Here is an 18,242-nt window from a genome sequence, read left to right as displayed (position 1 = left end):
CATTCCAAAGACACCGTTTTTTAGTTTTCAAAACCCATGTTTCCAGCATTTTGTAAACAAGTAATTGTCAGGTAAATAAAGATTTCATATGGAGAGTTTTGGTCAAAAGCCAGAGGGGAATTACCAGTTTATCCATTCAAACTGTTCTGTGACAGAGCAACCAGCAAGGGGATGTGGACCAAGGCAGATGATGCAAAAGTGTGACTTCATTTAAAGCAGGCTGCTGTGCTATGTTCCACTGGTGATTAACGGGGTTCCTGGAGACTCAGACCTACGGTGATATCAAGCTCTACCCATGTCCTACTTAGTTATCATAAATGTAATACAAGCACAGAATTTAGCCCAGGATTTCATAGGAAAGGTCTGAGTGCAAGGTTTAATGTATTAGTTGCTACGATGTAAAGAGCTGAGATTGTGTGGAACAGAAATTTATCATAAGATAGTGAAGCACAACCAGTGAGTTCAGTTTATTTCTCCTTGACCTTCTGAGAGAGCCTCATGCCCTACTGTAGAGTCCAGACCACATATGTTAATTCTTTTATGATCAACACGTGTTGGTGTCATTCTTCATACAGCATTTCTTAAATTTCCTTCTTAATTCTATGCTGAAAAGATTGGAAAGATTTGGTGCACCCTGAAGCTTTGAACAAGACTGAACTTGCATTTGGACCATTCCTTTTTTTAATGCTAGTGTAGGATGCAGGATTCCACCAAATCCTGATCCATTTATTTAATCACAGTGAAGAAGATGACACTACTGAAAGTTCACCACAGGAAATGCACTATTGGAAATCATAAATATGCTGACCTTTTCTGCCTTCCCTGATCTGATGTGACAGCAGAGGTCTAAGATGGAAAACCTTTTTCATTTCCCCTCATCCTTTACTATTTTGATGTTCTTACTCTCTTGTTCACTTTGCAAGCATGAAAACATTTACTTGCTTTCTCCCACCAGTAACCACATTAAAAAACACTTTGGCATTCAGGAATTGGGAGGTCTAACCCTGCCTTTAAGCAGACATGCTTCACACTGGAGGATGATGTGGACTAGGAGCTGAATGTAGGTGTAGTCCTTTGTACCCACTTTGCAGGAGTGATGCAGCAAGGCTGGAGAGCCCCTGACTCACAGCACAAGAAAGCCAGGAGCAATGCCAGTTTTGAGAAGGTGGCCTTTCTACAGCATCTACTTTGCCTTATTGCACATCTTAACCGATTTACTTATTGCATGGTCTTGTGGGAACAGGCCTGTAATTGAAGCCATATTTGCTCTAATTGCCTCTGGCTTTTCTCGCCATTTGGCATACATACAAAAGGAGGATAGAATAGCTTTTATGGGAATAAAATTCTATCATGAATCACTTACATAGAAAACAGACTACGTACTAATGGGGAGGATAAGAAAGTTCCTTTGACCATGGGTTGTTTTGTGCCTTTAACTTATTATTATGCAGCCCAGAGAGGAGTGGAAAACTCTTTAACTTTTTAGTCTCTCCTTTGCTGCAATACAGTAATCTTACCTGTAGCTACTGAATTGTAGTATGTATAAAGGTGATTAGACAGTGCATTTACCACTGTTGGAACTGTTGGAACAAGTCCAGAGGAGGGTCACGAGGATGATCAGGGGACTGGAGCACCTCTTGTATGAAGATAGGCTTGGAAAGTTGGGGCTGTTCAGCCTGGAGAAGAGAAGGCTGCGTGGAGACCTCATAGCAGCCTTCCAGTATCTGAAGGGGGCCTATAGGGATGCTGGGGATGGGCTATCCATTAGTGACAGGACAAGGGGTAATGGGTTAAAACTTAAACAGGGGAAGTTTAGATTGGATATAAGGAAGAAGTTCTTTCCTGTTAGGGTGGTGAGGCACTGGAATAGGTTGCCCAGGGAGGCTGTGAATGCTCCATCCCTGGCATTGTTCAAGGCCAGGTTGGACAGACCCTTGGGCGGCATGGTTTAATGTGAGTGTCCTTGCCTATGGCAGGGGGGTTGCAACTGGATGATTTTAAGGTCCTTTCCAACCCTAACTGTTCTATGATTCTATGATTCTATATGTAAAATTTAATAGTAGCATTTCCATGACAACAAAACTGACTATATTCTTTTCTGGATTCTGACGTGAGGTTTGAGTGTTGGCTTCTCCCAGTTATAATATACTCCAGAGCTGATTTTATATTCTGCATCCAGACTTTTCACATCACCTACCTGTCCCTAAAGACCATTATCAGACCACACTACCCATTTTCTGAAGAACATTCATGGGCAATCACAGAGAGAATGAGCTTCCATGCCAACTGCTTCAGCCATCTCTGTATGGTGATATTTTGGGTCTGGAGCCAACTCTTTGCAGGCACACAGACCTTTTGCCACTCCAAGGCACTAGCAGATTGAGAAACACAGCCCTTTCCCAGCCCCTTATATGGAACAGATTTCAGTAAAGGAGATAATCCAGCCCAAAGGGGTTATACAGATAAAACCCAACAGTAATGATGGAGGCATGCTTTGCTGAAATCCCCTTTTATGGCATAGCTGAATAGACTCGGATCTCCCAAATATCTGATGCATAAGACAATTCTGCATAAGATCATACAGCAGACAGAGAGCCACAACGTGGTGACAGACTGCATCTTCCAACCATCCTCTTTAAAGCTGGACTCCAGAGCAGTGCAGCCTCTAGGCCCTGGCTGTTCTCCAAGTACCAAAGGTGGCTGCCCCTACACCCCACAAGGGTGGTTGGGTGACCACTGTGGTGCTGCAGAGTGGTAAATGTATTGTATGCATTTGCTATGGGACAGCACCTAAAGAGAGATGAGATGAATACCCTCCAAAATGCAGTTGCTTTAGGTGCATACAGTGCCCTCATCTGCAGAAGAGCTACACACTGTAGACTCCTACTGAAGTCACTGGAGAGACAGGCATGTCTAGCACCATTTTCCTGTGCTGGTATAGGCACTGAAATGGAGCCAAACTATGGACATTATGAAGTGCTTCACTCTTGATGGCTATCCAGCTGGTGTCACAACCAGACACAGACATTTTCACTTAGACAAACACACCCATCTTTCGCATATGAAACCTGACACATCTTAGGTACTTTTTTCAAAACTTGATTTTTTTGGTATTTTTTTTAGGTGTGCTCTTTCGTCTTCAGATAAACAAAAAACATTTAGTGTATGTAGCATCAGAACAAAATGACATGTTGTTAAGGCATTTCCATAATATTGTTTGTATCTACAGAACCCCGTTTCTCTAAGGAGGATTTTTTTATAAATATGATGTATTCCTTCCAAGTCCAGAACTTGTAAATTTATGTCAAAATTCCAGTCCTGTCAGACTCAGCTCAACACAGGTATTTTACATTTCAAAACAAAAACATATGAAGTGACTGGTTGCTATGTTTTCTGACATGCATCTCTTTTTGAACTTCCTTATCATCACTGTGCAGCTGAAGAACAACACTGTATATATCCAACTTTGTAAAACCCATGGTACTCCAGTGAAGAATGCTGCTCACAAGTCAGACCCAGAGGCCCCAGTGCCAAATAACCTCCCAGCAGGGAAATTCTCCTCTGCCCAGGACAGCAAGGCACATTTCTCCATGATCTCCATTCCTTCATCAGTATAACCTCTACCTTGTTTCTTACATGTGACCCAAAGTATGTCAAAGTACGCTGGGTAAAGATATCTTAGCAGCTGGTAATTTTTGGGTGGGATCATGACTTGTATGGTTAGCTATATGTTTTGAAAAAAAAAAAGGTGTCAGAAATAATATCAGCCTGGAATAGTGCTAAAGCGAGGTCTCCTCTGACAGTGGAGAGTCTCTACTTGAGCCTTTGCAAAACTTATGCCAGTACTAAACATTTTACAATTGTTTTGTATTTAATTGAACACTTTGTAAGATCAAAAGTCTGACCTGTTCTGAAGCCTCTAAAATTTCCAGACTTAAGATTTTCTCCTGGAGAGCGTCATGTAATAGGAAAGGAGCTGATCTCTTGTGGTTCTGCTCTGTAGGAAAGAGTAGGAGGGAACAGGGTAGCAACTTGTCTCCATCTGAGATTTCTGAAAGGGAAAAAATGCTGAAAAGTTTCAGAACAGAATGGTAACTGTCACTAATTGCATGATTTACTGCTCAGAAATTGTGTGGTTTGAACACTTGTAGGAGTAGGGTCTACTCTGTTGAAGCTCCTGTTCCTTGAGCTGTTTATTTGTTATTGCACTAAGCAGCTAGTAGCCTAAACCTGAATGAATCTGAGGAGCACAGTGACCCATTTTGCAAAGAAGGGATGGATGGCTCTGCAGATTCCTCCCTTCTATCAGTTTCAATGCCTTAACTTGCTTAAATCACATTTAGATGCTTAATCCTTTATTGGGACTGGTCCTAAGAAATATGATAAGAAAAATGCCCTGCATGCCAGGATGGAAATCCCACTGTGCCACAAGATACTGCATTCCTCCAATCACTATTCTGCATTGATTTTTAAAATCTGAAGGATTATATGTGATTGCAGCTGAATAAACATGCATGGAAATCACAGACACAGACAGCACTCTCTTGTCCGTGCAATGGACGCTTAGGTACTCCATGTGAAAAATTACATGTTTGAAGTACATGTAGCTAGTTGCCTATTTAAATGGGTACAAAACACACATGCTGAGCAGGTACCTGACTTAGAAATATATCTACTTAGTTTTTTTTCTTTTTATTTACACTTTCTTCAGTAATTTTTACCAGCTAGCAGACCCATCAGAGATACATGATGCTCTGTAATGGCTGCCTAGCAACTCAGTGGGATGAACAAACTCAATTTCATTTAGGTGTTAAATAATCTGAAGTGCAGTGAATGTATCTTACGCAAACACTGGAGGGCTTAAAAACAGCAGCAGCAAACCACAGCATTGGCATAATGGTGTTGATGTCCTAATATGATGGAACAAAATGATATTTGGTATTTTTGAAAGTGCAGTTTGAGAGGTTTCTTAAAAGCATGTATCTACAAACATGAGTGAATTGATTTTTTTGAGTTTTACCCTGGTAAATATAGATGGATAAAGTAGTGATCATAGCACTGCACACACTCCCGGTGTGCTCATACAGGGCTTCAGGATCTGCCTAGATATCTGCGCATTTTTGAGCTTGGCAGCCCTGAGGTTGCTCCTTACCAAAACAGCATTCTTACTGCAAAATATTTGGCTTCAACTTGTTAAACGTTTGATTTCAGATTGTTAATTTTACATTGTAAACAGAATAAAAATTTACTTTTGAGGAAAGAAATAAGGGGGGTGGGGTGGAGAAAACATAACATTGTTTCTGTGCAGGAGGTATTTGTAGAGCCCTACCTGCGATAGACGGAATCTGACAGGTAGAAATGAGGGACAGGAATGTATGAAAACGGAATAGAACGACTAAACCCACTGGAGTCCATGAGCATTTCATGCTCGTTAGTTTAGTAAAGCTAATTAAAATGACAGTTCAGATGGTGCAAGCAAGGAGTCAAGTCTGAGATTTTCTATAATATAAATGATCAAGATAGCAAATTCGTATCTTGTGAGGCTTGTGGGTGGTTGCTTCTGCTCCCACTGAGAAAAGCAAGAATTTGCTTGCAGGTCACACAGTGCCAGGCAGTGGGGAATGCAAACGTAGGTGTCTGCTATCCTGGGACATTGTCAGCTTAATTCACTTTGAACTTCATTAAGTTACTACAGCAACCTGAGATCGTTACTGTGTGGTCCTGTAACAACCAAGTTGTTTCAGAGATGTGGAGAACCAGGAGTTCTGCTGGGTAAATGCCATTTCCCAGTGTCCTGGTTTAACCTCAGCGAGCAGCTCAGGCCAGCACAGCTGCTTGCTCGCTCCTGCAGTGGAATGGGGGAGAGACTTGGATGGGTAAAAGTGGGAAAACTCGTGGATTGCAATAGACAGTTTAATAGTAGAGCAAAGGCAGAACAAGGAATTCATTCACCACTTTCCATCTGCAGGTGGGTGTTCAAGCCATCCCCAGGAAAGCAGGGCTTCATCACACCTAATGGTGACTTGGGAAGACAAACACCATCACTCCAAGCATCCCCACCTTCCTCTTCTTCCCCCAGTTTTATATGCTGAGCATGACGCCATATAACATGGAATACCCCTTGGGTCAGCTGTCCCAGCTGTGTCCCCTTCCAATTCCTTGTGAACCCCGAGCCTACTCACTGGTGGGTTGAGAAGTAGAAAAGGCCTTGACTCTGTGAAAGCTCTGCTCAGCAGTAACAAAAACATCCCTGTGTTTGGTCATAATTCCAAAGCATGGCATCATACAAGCTACTGTTAAGAAAATTAACTCTACCCAAGTCAAAACCTATGTACAGGGACTGGTGACACTGCCTGGATGCAAACTAGATGTAGTGTATCAAAGTGACTCCCCCAAAAGCAATGCACAATTATTAACACAGATACTCACTTTTCCAATGGATTGGCAGTGAACTTGTACTAATAGGAAAACCAAACCAAACCAAACCAAACCAAAGCACACTGCAGCTTTGAGTTAGAAAAAAATTGAAAGTTAGGTTTTATTTAATATCCTGCTTCCCCTTCTAAATTTTCTCCTTTGGCAATAATGGAGCAAAATCAGTTATCCACAAAGATCTATTAGAAATCCACAGTAAAGCCTGGCACATTTGTATCATTTCACATTAACACACTTGACCATTTCTTACTGTAGAGTAGAAGAAGTAGGCAGACTCTACTTCAGAGCAGTGGGGCAGATCTCAGTCTCTGCTCATCAAAAAAAGCTAATAAGCAAATATTTTGCAAGTCAGCATGTGTGTGTGAGGTAGATTTCCAACAACAGTTTTTCAGTTGCCCACGTAAATGTTTTTCTCAAAGAACAGGACCTCCTAATTGCAGAATAGCTGCTCTGTAGATGGAGGTCTTTGTGCCAAACTGCTCACTAATCCTCTTGTCTTGTAAATGTATTGGCAGAGAATGCAAGTCCATTAAGACTCGCATTTAATATTTACAAATCCCTATTTATCTATAGATGCCCTCCCATCTCTTTCTCTGTCACTCTGTCAGACTGCCTGTGTGCTCTCCACATAATATGTTGTGCTGGAATACGATTTGGCATGGAAGAACCTGCTGCTTTGGCTTTTTGCAGAGCCTCTACAGCAGTTTTTATTACTTTTAAAAGTGTGGCAAAACACTTCATCATCTCACATAAGTTTCTGTTTTTTTTCCAAAGGGAATTCAATTTGCTTTAACTATTTCCAACCAAATGGAAACCTGGACTGTGTAACCTCTCCTCTGACAACAGTCCTTGCGTTTGCTTTCCACTTGCTACTGAAATGATAGCAAATTCTGCTGGCCAGACCTCCCCTTTTATCAGAGGCAAAATTAACTTGTCCCTCATGTGTTTGGGATTCCAGTCTAAATCAGGACACTGCAAGCTTTTCTAGTTGCTTTTGACCTTGAAGTAGGACGTGTGGGTGTAGCTGAGCACACCTGGCTCTAGGGTCTGAGCAGCTGAAAGACCTTCAGGGGCTAAAGTGTTTACCAAGTCCACCCCCAACCTCTTTCGCTTCACATTTTGTCACCCAGCAAGTCCTTGTGTCTTTTGTCTAAGAGATCTTCTTGTAGCTGTATCCTAATAAAATCCAGATCAGAGATCTGAAACCCTTTTCTGAGGGGTGTTTTCAGTTTAATGACAAGATGCAAGCATTTTGATTTCACCCCTGTCTTGGGCTCCCATCATAAGTACGAATACTTCATGAAACGTTCTGTAGGCTGTATTTAAAAGGCTATTACAGCACATCTTGCTATTGCATAAGCAAGATAGGGCTGCCACCCAGGTGACATGTTTTTCTGAACAACCGATTGCTCAGAAGAGGGTAGATGGGCAGCAAAGGTCGGATGCTTGTGAGAGGTGAGGTACATGTCTGCTTGCAATCATGAGCTCTGGTTGGCAATATCCATGCTGCCTGGCTGCCTGCTTGAAGCTGCAGCCTGAAGCTCTCATCTGCTCCATCCAACCCCCTTTTCTGTGCTCTCCAATGGCCCATAAATTATCTGAAAAAGAAAAGATGCTGTTGTCCTGCAGTCCTTTGCTTGTTGTTCCTCCTCCCCAAATTCCTGCCGCAGTTTGGGACTCTGACCATTTCTGCAGTGGGAGCTAGTGATATCAGAGGCAGAGGACTGTGACCTTTAAGTGTGAACAAGTCAGAGAAGGAGATAAGTTGTAAGAAAGTTCCTGCATGAAATAATTCAGTGACAAGGTGTTTTGAGGGACAAAATAGCTACAAATACATAGGCTATAATTTCAAAGCTAAGGAGGGACCCTAAACCATCTCCAAATAAAATGCAAACTAAGAAGTGCCTTCAAGACCCAAGGATTTATTTTGTTATCCAAGCCTTGTGCTCTTCCAGTGTGTATGGGTATATGTAGGGCTGAAACAATGCCAGATTAGAAGCAATGTTGGCACTGTAATGTTTGAAAGGCCTAAGCTATGAAAGAGTGAAAATACAGTCAAGAGATAAAACAGAATAAAAATAATACAAATAATAACAATAGTAATATCAATAATAATAATGAATTTGTTCTGTTGTTGCATTTTACCAACACTAAAAGCAGAGCACCTTTATATTCCTCCACTTTTCACTAGCACTAAAGATACTTGTGCACCTGCACATTGATCAGGCTTCTAGTGAGCCACAAAACTAAGGCAGTTCTGTGGATAACTCGGGATTTAGAACTGTATCAGCTTTTCATTTTTTGGATATACCCCCTGACCATTCTTCAGAGCCAGATTCTTCACACTGCAAACCTGGATCAAAGGCAGAATAGATGTTTCAAATTTTTATAGACATAGCTAAGAGCAAGATCAGGGTTATCTGATACATTTTATAAGTCCAGCAAAACTGAACTGTAGCTGAAAGAAGAGAGAAGGAAATGGTAGCTGATCACCATGAAGTGGAATGATGACCCCAAGTTTTGGAAGTGATTTTAGAAGGAATAGAGTTAAGCAGTGGATCAGTAAGGATTTTTTAATGTTCTCATTTCAAGGATGAAGCATGAGACTTGGTTTAATCATAAAATCAAAAGCAGGAAAACGCTCTTTAGGTAAGGAAACGGGCTGCAGGAAAACAGTGTTCACCTCCTGCCTTTGGACAGGTCTTGATGGGTGTTCTTGAAGTTTTGTATTCCAAATGTATTTTAAAATTGTCATTGTGGTTAAATTGTCTGGTCATCTACAGAGCTGGGATGGGAGAAACCTTAACATGGGCTGGCTCTGAATCTGAACCTCCCTGCAACGGGAAGAGGTCTTTTTTTCTGCACCCATGCCCATTGCATGGAGGCAATAGCATCTCCAGGGCTGCAGAGCTAAATCAATGCTGTCTGGAAAATGCATAAATAATATTTTGTGGCTAAACCCAATTACAGAAAGCCTTACAGAGAAAATACAGAAGAAGCATGGAAAGCATAGCTGGATTACACTGCTTGCCTGCGTGAAGGAGGCCCATTATGTGGCTGGATGCAGTTGGATGGTTTTCCTCAAGCAGCCAGAGATCAGTCACTTCCATGGTTTTCCTCAAGCAGCCAAAGATCAGTCACTTCCAGTGCTATGTCTTGGGCTCATTCCTGAATGTGCAAAACCAGACCTGACGTCTTCAGATACTGCTCATTTTTGGCCAATAAATGTTGCATAACAGAAACATAAAAATACCTGTACTGTGCCAAACCAGAGATCTGTCTTGCCCAGTGTCCCATTTTCACCCATGAGCAAGAGCAGGGTGAGCAGATAGGACCAGTGGCCTGTGGCACCCCAAAAAACTCTGTTTTTAGTAATCCCTGGAGAGTTTTTCGTTCATCAGTTTGCATTGTCACATTTTGAACACACATAAAAAAATGTGGTATCTACACCACTCCATGGTTCAAGATCCAAAGCTGTAGTGCATTGAGGGTATAGAATTTCTTCTTTTATTTCTTTCCCACCCTATGCATGCTGGTTTATTTGACATTTCCCTAATCCTTGGATCAGAGGAGGCAGATTCTCCTTTGTTACTCATTTTCTTCTGGGCCAGTCATGATTTTATACCCTTCTATCACATCCTTCTTCAGTTTATCTGCCCTGCAGCCAGAAAAGTCCCAGTCTATTGAATCCTCCCTGAGCTGTTTCATACCTTTGATCCTGCCTGTCACCCTTCTCTGCATCAGCTTGGCAGCATCTTTTGGCCAAGGGTGAGATGGGAACCAGGCACGATGGAGACTCACCCCACATTTATGGAGCAGCATGCTGATATCTCTCCCAGTAATGCCTAAGTTTGTTTTTCTGCCTGCGGCCACCCTTTAAGATGACATTTTCTTAGAATACCCATTTCAGGTCCAGGATTTCTTTCCTGAGTGGCAGCTTTTTCTCTGAAATAGAGGCTTTTTGCTCACTGCTGTCTGAAACTGTGTGGTTATGGCACAAACCAGATTCCTAGCTCAGTTGGGAAGAGGATTAGAGACTTCAAAACTGCAAAACACATGAGAAGAGCTACACACATGGAGGGAAACTGATGTTTCTGTGTTTGCTCTGGATGCAAAGAGCACATAAATCACTGATTAAAACTGCTGCGACTCGTAAACATCAGGGGCATGAATGAAAAGAAAGCAAATAACTCCACATAGACCTTTACTCCAGCCCTGGATCTGCACAGGTGGGAACCAGATCTGATGGGCCCTGGCTGCTACCCTTCTAGCAAAGAATCTGGTGCGTTTACTTCTATTGTTAGCTTGTTTGACGATGAGGACTTCCAGAAATAGTGCCTAATTCTAGAGTCTCCATGCAGTTTCTCTAGTGCTTCTAGTGTCTGAAATTCAAACTGTGGGGCTCTGCAGGCAGCCCCGATGCCAAGCACATTTCACCACCCTGCAGACTGTGCAGGATTGAAAAACACTGGCTTCTTGTAGAAAATACTTTTGTTTTCCATAAGACACGTGTTACCAGAAGCCTCCAGGACTGTCAGCAGTTGATAGCTGGAGCAGCAGCCAGTTTGATTTCTCTATGAGTTTTCACAAGTTCTGGAAGTGTTATAAAATGCTTAAGCCATGTAAATAAATGTCTTTCCTATAGGTTGCTTGATCTTAACTGGGCAGTGAAAATACTGTAAGTTTGTGCTTCTACAGCATCTTTCATGCTATGATATCAGAAGGGCTTTATAAACATTAACTAATTAAGAATTAAACCACACAACACCCCAGCTGAGCATGTAAGGATTTATAGGAACATATACAGTAGGAAGATTAAGTTTTACTCTTAGACTTTTTTCCTGAAAAATAGAAAAATAAATGCACAAAAATGATTTTTCTACACAAATGACTTAAACATCTAATAAATCAGGATAATGTCAGCAAATCAGAGACGAAGCAGGATGTGGGTGGGTGGTCTTGGGAGCACAACAGTGAGCACCATGCTGGGAGGTTGTTCAGCATTTGTCCCGTCCTCTATGTTGAAGAAAAGAAAGCACAACTTGATGTCAATCTCCTCAGCTTTAAAATAGACCCTACCTACTGGCACTTTAAAGTGCCTACGCTTTGAAGAACACAGATGCCCATGCCAGAGGCCCCTGGCATCTTTCCCACATCCATCACGTTAAACACATCTGTGCTGGAGCAATATATATGCTCATAAGATAATGCTGTATATATATTCACGCAAAAGTTGCATCCAACAGCCTGGAAGAGAGGAGAGGGGAGGACTGGTTGTTACCTATCAACCACCTACCACAGGAGGATGAGGAGCACCGTTGGTCTCAGGAGGAGACAAATCCCACGCTTTACACAGGATGCCACAAGAGCAGCTGTGGTGGGTATCACCAGCCACCACCATGTCAGCAGACCTAGCTCAACAGCTTGCTTGAAGCTTTTGGGTTCTCAGACACTTCAGTATCACCCTGAGGCAAGAAAGCTGTTTGGTATCGTGTCTGCCTGTCATCTGGTCTGAATCAGGGTGTCAGGGCTGATGGCCGGGGAACTTTGGAAAGTTTTTCAGCTCACAGATAAACAGCAGCAAGCGTTCTCAGGACAACACATTCTGGAGCCCCAATCTTATCAGGGCACTTAGGACGCAGTCTGTACACACGTTTAAGGCCAGACAGCCAGAGCTCACAAACAGCTATGAAGACCATGTTGATGGCTGCAGGTTATGCTTGCTTTTTTATTTTTTTTTCTGCCATCCTGATATAACGGAGAGTGCTCGGCAGGGCTGGCAAGAGAGTGCTGATTAAAGCTGGCTTTGCAGAGATTGATGTGAAACCTGAGTGCTTTACTGTTAACAGGGTCACCAAGTTGTCTCATGGGGATGATGGTAGAGAAAAGCAATCGAGGTCATCTACTCAAACATGGGAAGGGAGTGTGGGACAATTTTAGAGTCCTGTGCTCCCTGAGCACAGCTTAAAGGGAGCATTGCACAACATCTGGGAAGAAACTTGGTGCATTGCTGTGTGCAGCCCTCTTCACCCTGCATTGCCCAGGCAAGGGTAAGCCAGTAAGACAGTGCAAATGTAGCCATGGGGCTTCTGGTATGGTTTGGCTCAGTTTTGTCAAGGCAAGCTCAATTCCACCTGCAATATATTCTAAACTTAGCACCAGTCCTTGTTTTGCATTGACAAGTGATTATGCAGTTTGTGAAAACACATCCCACTGCTGTGACCCTAGACCACAACAAATAGAAATAAGCTCTTCTTTAAAAAAATATTTCAGTAAGAATAGGTCTCTTTTAATGGCTTTTGCTTGAATATGCTCAGAGAGCTATAACTGAAACATTTGCATTACAATTTGGGTTTGCAAAAATCAATGTGTTTTACACCTATGTGTATGGTGTTGCCTAAACTACCTCCTCCTCCTTCCTGTCTCTGCCTGGAGACTTCCCTGCTGCTCAGTTCCTGCTAGCAGATCTCTGTGATCTTGCTCCATCAAAATGAGCTCCCCCGCTGAATTCATTACAGCCAAACGACGTGATGGATATGAGCCCACACATCAGCTCCAACTTCACATTGAAGTCAGATGCAAACTCCAGGTGAACTCCCACATATGGTGAGAGTGATGATGCCTGATCCCAGGCTCCTCTTTTCTACACTCTTTTCTGAAGTCTGGACAGAACGCTGTCACAGGTCTATTTAACTGTGCCCTTACCTCCTCTGTGCTGCTTCAGGATGCAGATGGAGTTTTGACCATGATCATGTTGAGCAAAGAATACGAAGGGCTTTAGACAGGTGGCCAGCAACCAACCTTAGACATTTAAAGGGGCAAAAATACAGTCAAAGACTACTAGTTTTGTGAGAAGAAGGGACAAAATTAAAGGGTAAGGGCTGCATCTTCCCATTGTTCCTCACACTTTCTTCCTCGTAAACGCAGTATTTTTCGTGCATTTTTGCACATTTGGTGCTGAAAACACTTTCCCTGATCCTGCTTCACTGCTGCAGGTAATCAGTGTTTGTCAAGCTCTTCTTGGGGTACCTGTGTGATGTGAGAATGAGTCTGCTGCTAAATGAAAGCTGAAAGTCAAATGAATAGTTATCAGAGCTAAAACATTGTATTTTAAAGTGATGTTTGTGTTCTATTTTGAGTTGGATGTAGGCATGACAGCACAGTCCCTCCAGCAGGCTGTACTATTTCTGCCTATTAAAGGTGCTGCTGGAGTTGCATCTTTGCAAAACGGAAGTCGAGCATAAACCCCCACTACTTTTATTGGCAGCTTTTGACTTAGATATGATTTTCCTCTTTTTCCTTTATGAATTAATTTATTAATTAAGGCATTCTGAAATTTTCAGGTCCGTAACAAAACAGTTTGCTTACCAGGCTTTACAAGCTAAGAATAAGATTCTGCCTAAACCTGCTCCTCAGTACCTAACATAAGAACAGATCTGGGTAGAAAAGGACATAATTCACTTTTTCCTGCACTTGCCTGTTCTCTTCACAGCATAACTATATACATCTAGCCTGTAAGCCTGTATTGTCATCTTACATAAATCAGTCTCATCCTGATTTATTTTTAACCCTTTTGTCCCTTGCTTTTCCATACTTCTCTCTCCACCATCCACCTTTTCTCTTTCCTTCCTTATTAACTGTTTGCAGAAATCATTACATGCCCAAAGTCTCCAAATTCACGGGGACTTGCTCTTGCTATTGCCAAGACCACCCCTGGGGGTCTCATGGTCCTCAAACTCCTTTGTCCATTGGTAGAAGGGCTACGGATGCTGCTGTCAAGCCTTGGTGGCTTGAGGGTTCTCGGTTTCCTTTCAGCATCAGAAAGATGGGTATGCTCTTGCAGTGGGATTTTCACAGCGTTTTCTATTGCTTATTTTTGACCTTTGTCGCAACAAGGATCTGGCACCAAGAGCAGAGTGCTGAGCACCCACACCAAAGCTTTTTCTATAAGGCCACTTGACATTTTCATCCCAAGTTTCCAGTATTATATGGTATAAGAAAGCACTTAAGATAAACATCTGTCTGAGGCTTTTCTGGGGTCAGATTATGTTCACAGAGCACAAGTGAAGAATACAGGGATTTAAAACTTTGCCTTCTGTTAAAAATTAGTTTAAACTTTACATAATCTGAAAAAGCAGAATGACAAACTTAATTCAGCATTCAATGAAGTTCTTTTAAACATTTCTTCCTGGGGTATGAACCGACCTTTTCCCAAATAACAAAATGCCAGTGGCTTCTGTCAGAGGCAGTCTCAAAAATGGCAATTAGGTGTTTTCATGCCATCTCTCCCCACAGCTCCTATAGGAACTGGTTTTCTCAAGGCCTGACTGTATTTATCCTTAAAAAAAAGCCTGAAGGGAGAAGAGATGCAATTATTCTACTTTACCTGTTGGGAACATGGACCTAGAAGAAAAAATCTTGAGTTTTGAACCCATTATGGAGCAGTTTGGCTGGGCAGATAACAAACTGTGGGCATGAATCCAGGAATGGAGCATGCAGGTGTAGACCCTCATGTCTTTGGACATTAACATATTGTCAAGCTGTCCATAGGGCGGCCATGGTGAATTGTCAGATGTCAAGGACATAGCATAAATGTTGAGTCTGTGACTGTACCTGTGGCTGCTCTAAGAGGACAACAGAGTGGACAGAGCCAGAATGAGACTCTACAGCCAAGGGACTTCAGCTGAGCTATTACTGTTGGCTGTCTTTAAATTAATGGAGAGAAATACGTGCTTATACAGAGTGATTCATCTTCTCCTAATATGGCTGTCTGTGGGGAATTGCTCTCTGAAATTGCCTGTTTCTATTGACTCCCACTGAGCCAAGGGTTTCTAGCTCAAAGAGAAGCAGCAGTTTTATATGAGAAATTCAGAGTGAGGACTTGAACTGGAGTCTGCTCAGTGCCACCTAAGCCCTAGAGCAACTTTTTCTATGGCTTTGCGTTACCCAGGGCACATTGCTTCCATGTCTCAAAGGAACTGGTAAACTTTGAGAGCCCTAAACCCCACCTCTATAGCTAAACCAAATTATACTTCACAGGGGTGGCACCAAACAGGTCTGTAAAGGGTTTATCTGCCTTCCAGAAGGTTTGCTCTAACCTTTAGACCTTGTTGCCAAGCAAGATAGCAGAGTTAGAGGGAAAACTTGCCCCTGTAAAATATTCTGGGTTTACATTTACAGGAATCTCAGTCAGGATTAAACCACAGAAAAAGAAGAGACTACATTTCGGTGATATAATCCATGGTATAGCAGTTAGCATCCCTGAAGACAAGCACTCAGCTTTTCGGCCTTAAAAACACTAGTAAAGAGAAACACGATCCATGTCTCAATTTTCTAATTCCCTTAAAGCTTAGATTCCCCATGATTTAATTTCATGAAGACAGTAAAGTGCTTTCCAGCAAGAGTTGTAATGAGGAGGCAAAAATTTCCAACTTACAAATGCTGGGGCAAGCTTTCATTGTAAGATTAAAGAAACAAAAATGTTTTTTTTATCGCAGAACGGCTCCCAGTTCTGCATCTAAGTATAAGCATTAACTGCTGTATTTGAGAGCTTGTTTCACCCCACTCCCCCTTTAGTAGTCCTGTATATCACAAACAAATATCAATGTATATCAAAGCAATATAAGACCTCACTCAACTTGGCTTTACTTGCATAAATGACCCTTCCCTCAATAAATAACAACTGGCGATATTTCTTGGGTAGACAGCTGTGTTCAGCTGCTGCAAGGAGTGCCAGCTCTTGGCTGTTGGCATCTGCAAACTAGATGTCACAGGGGCAACTGAAGATGAGCTGTGAGGACAGTCTGCAGCATCCACACCCTGCATAGAGCAGATTGACCAGTCACTGAGAGCATTTCTGGGCTCAGAAGGGCTCATTCTCCCCCACTCATGGGTGGGCAGTGCAGTGAAGCTGGGAGCCAGGAGCTCATCCCTGAGACTGGAGCAGGGAGGATGGGAAGAACTATCAGCCTGCATGGGAAAGAGCCCTCACTTGACAGCCACCATCTAGTGAGCCTCCATCAGACAAAATGGCACCGAGAGGTACCGTGCCCCCATCCTCTTGGTAGCCAACAGGAGCTGGTAATGCTTGCTCACACTAATTAGGATCTAAGTCACTGTTCCCATAATTCTGCAAGAGGCAATTTCTCATCTCTCGTGAGGCTGTCCAAATTCTGGACACCTTATCTTATACAGAAGCATGTAAGTGGAGGCAGGATATGGAGAGAGGGACCAAAGAGGTTACTGTCTGTATCTACTTTTATATTGCCAACATGAAAAAGGCTGTTATAATATTCCCAAACAGCAACTCCTTTGATTACACATTACTGTCCCAGTAATATCATTCTATAGTACCTCTTTCCTGTGCTATCATCACCTCTGCCCTCTTAACAGTCGTTTTATTTTTAGCAGGAAAATAGTCATGGAGTTGAAATGAGCCAGCCAGAACACCCTCTTTGAAGTGATAGTCCAAATACTAGAATAAGCAGCCACTCTCACTGAGAGGAATGGCAAGAATGGGATGGGAAGTCCTTTGTCTCTTTTTAATATGGGGTAGATGGTAGGTTTCTAGATGAACTGACTTCCATTTTGCATGCAGGTAGTAAATTTTCTAACACTGTCTAACAGCTTCTTCATGTCTGGTAGGCAGGACACCTTTCCTAACCCTCTGACCTTTGATTCTGCTAAATGCAACAAATATGGGTCAATGGCTTTTGGAGAGGTAAAACTCCAGATCAATCCTGTACTGACACTGAAATAATCCCAGTGAAAAGTGAGAGCAGCTGTAGCTGCTTCCACATCCACAAGCAATGCGGCTTGCTTGTTTCCAGTGATCCTTAATCCTCTTTGAACTCCTGACTTTACATATCAGATGGTTGCTCCATGGAGTAATAGCTGTGTATTATTTCCCATTCACTGTAAGTATTTTACAAAGCAATACAAAGTCGGGAAATGTATCCTCAGGAGCCACAGGCAAAAAGGTTACTGAATGCAAATCGTATTTGCATTGACACCGGTACCTGACATGTTTGTAAAGCTGGGAGCAGGGTATCAAGTATTAAGATGGGAAAAGTTCCCTCTGCATCCTGTGAAAAAGCTGGCAACCCAGGGGCAGAGAGTGCCTGCAGATGCGGTAATTCAGTATAGGTGCCACTTTACTAAACAAAGTAATCATTGCAACTGCCAAAGAAAGGGATAAAACTATTTCAGTGAGGAAAATGAAGTCTCTCTTAAACTTTGTTAGTGCTTGCTCTTCCAGCTCCCTATTTGGCAGTAGTCTGTGTTTTCCTTAAACCCCCTGGCTTTGGGAATCTAAGGATTAAGTGTTTTAAACACTTTTTAGGAAGGATTTTTAAAAATCAAGTTTTCTGTCTTACAGTGGAGATGATGCCCATCATGTCACAGCCTGAAAATGAGACCTGCAGAGGCTAAAAAGTCAGAAGCAAAAACAAAAAGAGAGGCAGGTTGAACTTTTTATTTTATTTTTTTCTTTTTTAAATCCCTGCTGTTGTGGGCAGGGAGAAAAAGAAGGGTAGTCAGTCATATTGAAGATGTCCCTGCTTATTTCATTGGAGGGGGATTGGACTAGGTGACCTTTGAAGGTCCCTTCCAACCCAAGCTATTCTATGATTCTATGATTTGGGAACATTTACATTAGTGATCCCAGCAGCCAAGGGAATCCCACGGAGCTCCCATGTAGATGGATACTCTCTCGGACTGGAGTCACTCACTGCTGGGTAGAAGGATATTCCTGCTATATATTACACAGAGGTAAACAATATTCTTTTTTTTCTCCCAGAAGATATCTA

The sequence above is a fragment of the Pezoporus occidentalis genome, unplaced genomic scaffold (genome assembly GCF_034315485.1).
Source record: "Pezoporus occidentalis ecotype Australia unplaced genomic scaffold, CSIRO_AGI_Poc_V1 ctg23, whole genome shotgun sequence".
Lineage (NCBI taxonomy): Eukaryota > Metazoa > Chordata > Aves > Psittaciformes > Psittacidae > Pezoporus > Pezoporus occidentalis.
Note: the sequence above shows the minus strand (reverse complement) of the source record.